The sequence below is a fragment of the Camelus ferus genome, chromosome 6, assembly GCF_009834535.1.
Source record: "Camelus ferus isolate YT-003-E chromosome 6, BCGSAC_Cfer_1.0, whole genome shotgun sequence".
NCBI classification, from domain to species: Eukaryota; Metazoa; Chordata; class Mammalia; order Artiodactyla; family Camelidae; genus Camelus; species Camelus ferus.
The window spans coordinates 52,417,080-52,426,247 of record NC_045701.1 but is presented as its reverse complement, the minus strand read 5'-3'; the positions used below and the strand labels follow the sequence as shown (position 1 = coordinate 52,426,247).

The 9,168-nt window shown below is 43.8% G+C and overlaps 1 long non-coding RNA gene across 2 annotated transcripts; it reads left to right on the top strand.

Annotated features, from left to right (window-relative positions):
* The first annotated feature begins 5,798 nt into the window (after positions 1 to 5,798).
* Positions 5,799 to 7,701, top strand: LOC116664272. Of its 2 annotated transcripts, XR_004320704.1 has the most exons (3): positions 5,799 to 6,177; positions 6,363 to 6,645; positions 6,866 to 7,701. It is a non-coding gene; the product is annotated as an uncharacterized LOC116664272 (long non-coding RNA). The 2 variants fall into 2 exon arrangements; XR_004320703.1 differs by lacking the exon at positions 5,799 to 6,177 and having other exon boundaries at positions 6,222 to 6,645.
* The last annotated feature ends 1,467 nt before the right edge of the window (positions 7,702 to 9,168 follow it).

Here is a 9,168-nt window from a genome sequence, read left to right as displayed (position 1 = left end):
CTTCTACTTCTGGCCACCAGACATTATGTTCCCTTTGCCAGGAACTTCCTTTCTCAGAGCCCCAAAGCCACCAATCTTCACAGTCCAGCTTACACCCCTTCTCTCTTAGGAAGGTCTCCCTGACTACAGCCTCAGTTTTTACCTACCATTTACCTTTTACACCAGTAAATCTAGTACTTAATTAAACGTTACTTCACAGGAGTCACAAATGTTTCATCAGCGTTGACTTTAACTTTTCAACCAGAGTGGAAGTTTTTTGAGGGCAAGAACCTACCACAGGACCTGAGTGTCTCTTACTGGTGACATCACAACAAATCAACAAACAAACTACCGAGTACCTTTTGTATGGCAGAAGTGCTTAGTAAACATTGGCTAATTCATTTTTCTAACCATCAAGTAAGTCTACTCAGGTACATCAAATTCTTACCCATTTAGGTCCAACCTGGACCATTACAGATCCTTCCCTTCCTGAATTAAAAAATAGTTTAATTATGCCAGAGCCCAAGAAAATATGTGCCTGTTGGACTTCAGCAGCGCTTTTCAAACTTGTAAGTACAAAGCGTCATCTGAAGTATTTTCTAGAAAAGCAGATTCGCCAGCGCCGGTTTCTGAGTCAGGGGGCCTCGGGTGAGGCCTGAAATGTGCATTTCAATAAGCAGTCGAGGTAATTCTGAAGTAGACAGTTTCCCCTGCTCCTAGGAAAACTGGGCTCTCGGAACCTCATTTTCCAGAGACAGTCTGCAGTGTGTGGGCGAAGGCAGGTGAGGGGCCACCACCCCCGACAAGTTTATCCAGGTGGCCTCTGGCTGAGAATTTCCTCAGCCTCCTCCCTGGTTTCAGTCCAACTCTGGTTACCAAACCTCTGAGCCCTTCAGCCAAAAGACCATTTGGCCTCGAAGGATCATTGTTATCTGCAGCGATCTCCCTGTCAGGGGCCTCCATTTGCTTTGCCCTCGTTGGAGAAAGCAAATCAACACACCAGTGCTCGCACTCAACCAGCAGCAGCCTGGGCTCGCAGGCTGTTTGAGCTGCTATGAATCAGAATGGACTCATGAATAACTTGTATGGGGCTTGTTATGTCTCGTTTCAGTCTCTTCAGCTCATAGTTTTCCTTCTTTGGCCTTTCCAGTACTTAGATGTCCAATTATTTTAAAGGCTTCGAGTCTGGAATATCACATACCCAGCGTTACACAGAATCTGGCTTTTCATAGCTGACATCTCATTAAGCTCTCAAATTTACAGCCCCACATGTCAAAAGCAAGGGAGCAGAGAAAGCTTCTGAGCAGGCAGGGCAAAGCCAGCTAGGGCGTGTCTGCTCCCCGGGATCTGCTGCACCCTGGCTGAGGAACCTTCTGGGCGTCTTAGCTCATTGTACACAGATGCCTGAAGCCAACTGGTTTTCCACACCAACTTTTGCAGGATTATTAACACCCATCCTGTTTGCAAATGAGAACTCTGTAGGGTAAACAACTGTTTTCTCTTCCTCCAAACTTGACTCTACTCTGGGGTTTGCAGAAGCCTGGGCAATGTGTTTACGGAAAAACTGGTTCCTGCTTTCCTGCAGGTGTGCAGGGTTTCTGAGAGGGGGGCCGGCTGGAGAGTGGAAAGAGCATCTGGGAAGACTGAGAGTCTTCCCTTCCCTTCCAGATGGAAGAAGGGAAACAAACGTGTGCCTGCCCATTTCTGCGCTTGGCCCTTTTCATCTGCCCTCACCCTGGACTCACTCGGGCCCTAAGCAAGGCCTTTGCGTCCAGCTGATTGGTTTGTGTTGAATTCTCTTTCAATTTATCTCAAGCCTGAGGAGAGTCACCTTTCATAAAACTTCACTAAGCATCTTTTAAATTATGATTTGCCATTTGAAACAATAGCCACAGGCATTAAAGTCCAGAGATGCAGTAACTTTGATCACCATTCAATAGAGGATCAGAGATTGAGTCAATCAACCAAGGAGAAGAGCATCCACTTAGGAAAGGGCAGCCAGGCGGGTATGAGCAGACTGGGTACCATCCAGAGGTACCTGTCTCCTGGGGTGCAGGCATCACAAGAGGACGGGGCAGGAGGACCAGTGGTGAGGAGCAAGGGGCCAGAGTGGAACAGCCTGGGTGCAAATTGTGTCTCCAGCATCTGTAACCATCTCACTCTAGGCAGTTTACCTGACTGCCCTCTGCTTTAGCTTCCTCCTCTGTGAGGTTGGGATAATGACAGGAACAACTTTAGGGGATTGCTGTGAGAATTAAATGAGCTCATCTAGGTAAAAACATTCAGTAGGCACACAGTAAGTGTGTAATTAATATTGATTATTGACTCTATTTAAAGACTAGGGATGCAGGATTTAGTCCTCGTGATGGGTGTCTTCTGAAGATGTTCAAAGGGACAATGCTTCAGAAGCTAGCATCCTCCTGACACCGTGACACAGGTAGCAGTGTGATTGGGCTGGGCACAGCTGTCCCCGCCACCACTCCACCCAGGAATGCTCAGATTGTCTAAGGGAGACATCCGGTGGAGACGTATCTTGGTCTCCACCTTGGGCAAAGTGAAGAGAAAGCCCTTCTCTACCCTTGCTTTCATTTTCATTTCCAAAGAATTTAAGATGTTCATTGAATTTCATGACAGTATAGTAGAGCTCTTACCTTGCAGAACTAATCTACTGGGGGAACAATAATTAGTTCATGTGAAGTATGTACTCGCCTCAGTCTATTTCATATTTATTCCCTTGCTCTTTTCTCACAACAACTCACTGAACTGAGTCCTGTTATCATTCTATTTTATAGGGGAAACTGAGGCACAGAATGGTAACTTGTCCAAGGTCAGCAGTTCAGCCAGGACTTTTCAACCCCAGCGCCCACGCTACAAAGCTATGTCTCACCGTAACCAACCATCTCTCTTTCTGACTCCCTAAGTATTTTTACTTATTTTTATGGACATTTACTAAGAAGGGCAAGTGGATAATGAAAAGCGTCAGTGAACATCTGTTTTAACAAAGTCGTATTTCTCACTTAACCATGAATCATGTTACAAAGCACTCTACTAGGACTAGAGAGGAGAGGGCAAGGACAGACACGCAGCCCCTGCCCCTAATGAATGTTCAGTCTCCTTGATGCAAGGGCAAGTGAGGGAGAGAGACCACGGGAAATAAAAATAGGGGAATTGACGGGAGGGAGGGAGGCAGGGAGAGGAAAGGGATACCTGGACCACTACAGATGGGTTTGGGATAATTTGATCCCATGAGGAAAGTCAGTGTATCTTCTTTTCTTCCATAGTGAACTGAGGAAACAAGCTCAGAGATCTTAAATAGTAAATCCTGGATTGCTCAGCAAATCAGAGGGAGAGGTAAGAGTCTACCGTCTAACTCTGAAGCCCACACTCTCCCGGCTGCACCATGTATCTCGCCGAGCCTGAGAAAGTGGCTAGAGGCCATGTCCTCAAGAGCTTGAAAGTTGCTCTAAGGAGTTTGGGCTTCAATCTTTAATAGATGGAAGTACCCACGATGCCTCCTTGGCTCCAAATTTAAGAATGTCATCCAGGAATTTCCTTACAGGAGCCAGATCCCACTGGTTTCCCTCTGTGCATACATCCCTTCCCCCCACCCCACCCCAAGGGTGTCCAGTGAGCCAGTCCACCATTTCTTTCACTCTTTTATGCAAACGCAGCAGCTGCTTTAGCTGCACCTGCAGCCCCTGCTATGTCGCACACGATAAAAGGATCAAAGCCTGGAAAATGACTTCAGACTATAATTTAAGATAATTAAGATTTTTTTTAACCTAAATTACATTTTAACATTTCATAACAGAGCTGTCAAGATTCTATCTATCAAAACTCTATCAAGCAAACAAAAGAGGATAATTATATTTCAGACATACACAGTCATCACTCTGGTTTCTCATAGAAAGACTCCTGTCTTCCTTCACATTCTCATTTGCAAATACTCTTCCTCTTTCTCACCCACCTTTAGAGTATGAGACTATACACTCTTAAGCAAGTGGAAAATATGCCAAAGGCGTCTGTAACTCAGGACATGAAAGCATTTCTCAGAAGCAGCAACTCTAATAAGAACTGCATCTAAAGGAAATATCTCGGAGTTGGTAGGGGCATCCTGTCTCACTACACAGACTCTGATTGGGGATGGGAGAAAGGTAGGATATTAAACTCCTCAAATCAAAGAGAACAATGAAATGCCAACACACTTCCTACTATAAGCTGAATCTGCTTTCCTCCTGTCCCATTGGATTAGAGAGTTTGTTCTAAAGTCTTCTTTGAGATATCAAAGGAAGAACAGTAACTATCTATCGGGTATTGTTGGATGCCTCCCCGTCATCCATTTCACCCCTCCCTGGATCATAACGCGGTTTGGGTAACAATGACACTTTCGGCAGCCCCAGTAGTTGGTTCCCAGTGGCCTCAGGAGCTCAGTGTAATCTTATCCTTTTTACAACTGAGACTGATGCAGGAACCAGCTAGGAACTCAGGCCTCAGCCAATCAGTACATGACATCCCCCAGCCCCAGTGACCAGGCAGGACAGGGGCGTATGACCTCAGTCGGTCGAATCAGAGTGAAGCTCAGTTTAGTTGGGTGGTAGAGAGGAGAGAAATGCTCCCCTTTTGGACCAGTGGCAAACAGCACTGCCCCTGGAACTGTGCAGGCAGATAAAGGAAGCCTGAGGACTAAGCCAACACACTAAGGAGGGCAAAGCCAAGAGCATAACAGAGAAATTGAGTGGGAATCCTAATGAAACGGTGCGTGAAAACTGACACACAGCCAGTTTCAGGTGGGTTCCCTTCTGTTTGCAACCAAGAGCAAGCATCCTAATGGAGCCACCAACTCTAATAGATCAGTGCCTTGTGGGACCTCAGCCCTTTGAAAATCTGTCATAAGCCATGATCCTTCTTCTCAGAAAAAAAACACATACACCAAAGTTCATACAGAATTTAGGAGGGACAGAGGCACAGACTCCGGATTAAGGGTTCCCAGAAGACCGGTTAGAAGCTTAGGCTTTGGGGTAGGACAGATCTGGGTTCAAATCCTGCCTGGGCACTCGGAACTGCATTACTTTGGGTTGGCTTACGTGACTCTTCTGAACTTCATTTGACTCCTCTATAAAATGAGGATGATAATAATAATACATACTTCACAGGGATGTAAAAATTAAATAAAATTATGGATATCTAGAGATTAGCATGCCACACAGTCACATCACAAACACTGTGGCATCAAGTAATTAAGAATAGTCCTTCAGGGGCTCCAGAGAGAAAGCCCTTTAGATAAACGTCCATGTCAAATGGTAGGACATATAAAAGGGAGGCCACAACTGCTCTGAAAATATGAAGCAGTTGATTAGCAATGGGTCCTAAATCTGGGGGAAAGCTGACATTTGGGGCAGGGTTGGGGGCAAAACACAGCTTCCTCACCTGAAAAATGCCTAGACACTGTGCAGGATTACTGTGGATCAAATGAGAAAAAAAGGATTTGATCCTCACTGGGGAAGAATGAGGAAGGTTTCATTAATTGTGAAGTTTAAAAAAAAAAGTCTTAAGTTTATACAAAAGATCTGCGGTTACAGATCTCCTACAGACTTTTGGAATCCTAAGAGAGCAAAATGTAGCAACTTCCCACCCCAGCTCAGCACAAGTGACTCACCAGGCTGTCCTTCACGCCAAAACCCCAAAATTTCTCTTAGAAAGGGGAGACCTTGGACTCCACCAGCGGTGGTCATCCTGTCCAACATCCCTCCCTGCTTCTCCACTCGCCTGCCCACCTCCAGCACTGCCGAGCCTGCTCCACCCCAAGGATTTCCCGGACACTCACATCCCAACAGAACTGTAAGGCTCTTTGAACATGTCCCATTGACTTATGACTTGGAAATGTCAGCAGGAATGGAAACTCCAGGGCAGAGCCAGGAGGAGTTCCGTCCAGGGACATTTTAGAGCTGACACAGCCCATCTGCGTGGCCTTTCACTGTGGTCCTCTAATTCTACCTTCCATTATCTTATTTTCCTTTCTGCATCAAGACTTTCCTTCTTTTTCCACTCCATCTTTCTAAGTAGGCCAGTCACATATAAGCACTTTTTCCGAAAACCAGTGCAATCCCATCTTTGCATTTCCTGCATTTAGCCTGTTTATGGTTGACGCCAAAGCAAGTCCCAATAAAATGATGTGAACAGGCCCCTCTCCACAGCGAGGTGGGCAGAAAGCCTGGACTGGAAGGAATTATGTCCCACCCCAGGCTATTATCCCTGTAAATCAATTCCTTCCTATGAATCTTCCCTCTCAAGACCCCCTCAGAGCTCTGGGGGAGGTAGGGAGTGGTTAAGGAGGGGTCACAAATTAACAGGAAAAGGTTAAAAGCTCTTCTGACTTTCCGCAGCACAGCCTGCAATGAGTCAGCGACAAAGTTCGGCTCCCTCCTAGAAACAGCTGAGGCCAAGAGGCAGAAGGAAAGAAATGCCGACAGAGACCCACAGAGCCCGCTGCAATGTGGTAAAGCACCCAGCCAGCCAGCCAGCACATCTTCTGGAAAAGGAGAGCAGATGTGACCACAGTTGGCACTGAGAAGAGCCAAGCCACAGCGCTGCTGATGACAGTCACCACCCGGAAGGAACGCGCCAAAGGCAGCTGCAGAGGCGGCAGCTGGGCTCACTGAGGAAAATGTAAGTCATGGCTGAGGGGAGGAGGGTGGGGCTCCTCTCAGGGACTGGCTGTAGTATCTGCTGCAACCCAGACCTCAGCGAGAAAGCAGAGATTCCAGGAATCATGGGCACTGAAGAGACAAGGTTCAAAGCCTATGAAGACTTTAGACACAATCCTTGGAGATTTTTGTAAATCGATGAGCACCTAATGTGTACCTTTTTTTTTTTTTTTTAAATGCAGGATAGTAGTTCTGCAAGCCTGGTTATTCCCACCTATTTTAGAGGAACAAATTGGAATTGAGAGTCTCCTACGATGCAGCTCAGAGCAACGAGCTCTTCCTCCAGATAGCAAGTATCTAGGAAATGAAAGAAGCACAAATAATTACTGGTGTGCTAAGCACTGAGAACTACTGCATCACCAAGGCCTCAAGCTGAAAAATCCCTCTTCCTGACCTAAATCTCCTTTACTTCTCACCCCACAGCTCTCTCACTCCTGCTGAATCTGTCCTCCCCTCCTCTGGGCCTCCGTTCTCCAGATCCATCTCTTATGTCCTCATTCATCAGTGTCCTTCTGGCTTTATCTGCCACCTACCCAGCCTGGACTCCATTAGAAATTATTTAAACAGGATTTTTCCCGGAACCTTAGAATTGCTCACTCCCAAACTATCTCCTATGGCTATACTGTTGGTTGTCAGATCTGGGACACTCTTATCTTTTTTCCCCCTATTTCATTGTCATATGGGACAAATCACCAAATTTATCCCATGTGCCCATTTTCTCTAAGCCCTTACGGGGGTCTAACTTCCTACTGACGATCCTTTTTGTTAACTTTTCCTCTTGTCCTGCACAACTTCTACCAGCATTAGTCTCCCCAGATCTATCTGTTTGACTGCCTTACCTATAAAGACAAGCTCATTTTTTGTCATTATGAAAAGAATGGGTCATTGCTTAGGATTCTGTCAAGTTCTTTACCAAAAAAAAAAAAAAACAAAAAAAAACAAAACTGTATATTCTCCACCACAGTTTTACCTTTCCACCTGTTACAAAGAAAGAAAGAAAAAGAAAGAAAGAAAGAAAGAGAAAGAAAAAAAGAAAGAAAGAGAAAAAGAAAAGAGATATTCTTCTTCATTTTTATAAAGTTGTACCTGGGCTCCTCATCTTCTAGCTTCTCACCTTCTCCAGGATCTTGCTCTATCAATTTTGTCCTCTCTCACCTGGAGCTTGTCTCTCTGTTGCTGCTAGTTCTATCTTCTCTGCTGTAACCAGACCCAGGTAACCTATCTCAAGCAATATATAACTTCGCAGAAATCATGTTTTAGCTATTCCCTTTAGGGACACTTAAACCATCTAGGCTCACAGAAGTCCTATAAGAAGAGACAGACAGACACACACACACACATCTGCTGAGGGTGAGCTCAAAATAAAGTATTACAATCAACAATAGAAATGAATAAACCACTAAGAGGGAATGCCAGCAGACATAATACACAGGGGAATAATCATTCCAAGTATCTGGAATAGACTAAAAAAATTAGTAAATTTTAAATGACTAAGATATTTTTGAAAGAAGACAAATCAAAAATAAAAAGTATGAAAAAGGATAGATTTTTAAATGGAATTTTTAGGAATAAAAATATAGTGTTTAAAATTAAAAGCTCAAGAAATATGGCAGATTAAACAGAGCTGAAGAGAGTATTAGATAAATGGGAGATAGAGCTAAAGAAATCATGCAAAATATGGTACAGAGAGATAAACAGATAGGAAATGTGAAATTAGTTAAGTGATATGAAGGCAAGAGTGTGAAGGTCCAAGCTATCTCTCCAGAAAGAGAGAAGGGAGAGAATGAAGGTGAAGTAGCATTTGAAAAGACAACAGTTAAGGTTTTGTTTTTTTTTTAACCCAAAACTGAATGTATAATTCCTCAGAATAAAAAAACTACTAAAGTAATGAAATGCTGAGGAGGATAAAAAAAAATCTACAAGTAAACACATTGTGGTAAAACTGCAGATTATCAAAAACAATAGAAAATCTCTCAAGCAAACAGACATGAGAAAAAGTACCTCAAGGTAATGACAGCTAGATTGGCAGTCAACTTCCCATTAGTGACAATGTATTTCACAGGAAAATGAAACAATGTTTTCATACTATTGTGAGAAAATAATTGTCAGCTTAGAATCCCATATCTGACTAAGTGAAAATTCAAGAAGGAGCAGAATGAAGACCTTTATGGACAAAGACAGGGAGAATTACCACTTACAGACTCTCACTGAAATACCTATTAAAAACAATACCTCATTAAGAAGGAAATGTGCTCTAAAACCAAGGGGTAAGATTCAAGACACAATGATGAGTACAAATATCAGTATATATAGTAATAAATCTAAATAAGCTTGACTAAAAACAAAGCTTAATAATAATATGAATAACTAATGAGGAATTACAAATAAGAGAAGAAAATAGTAGGTATCAACAGCATGGAAATGGGGGAAGAGCTGAGTTAAAAAATGGAAGTTCTCTGTTATGCTAAGTGAAATAAGCCAGCCA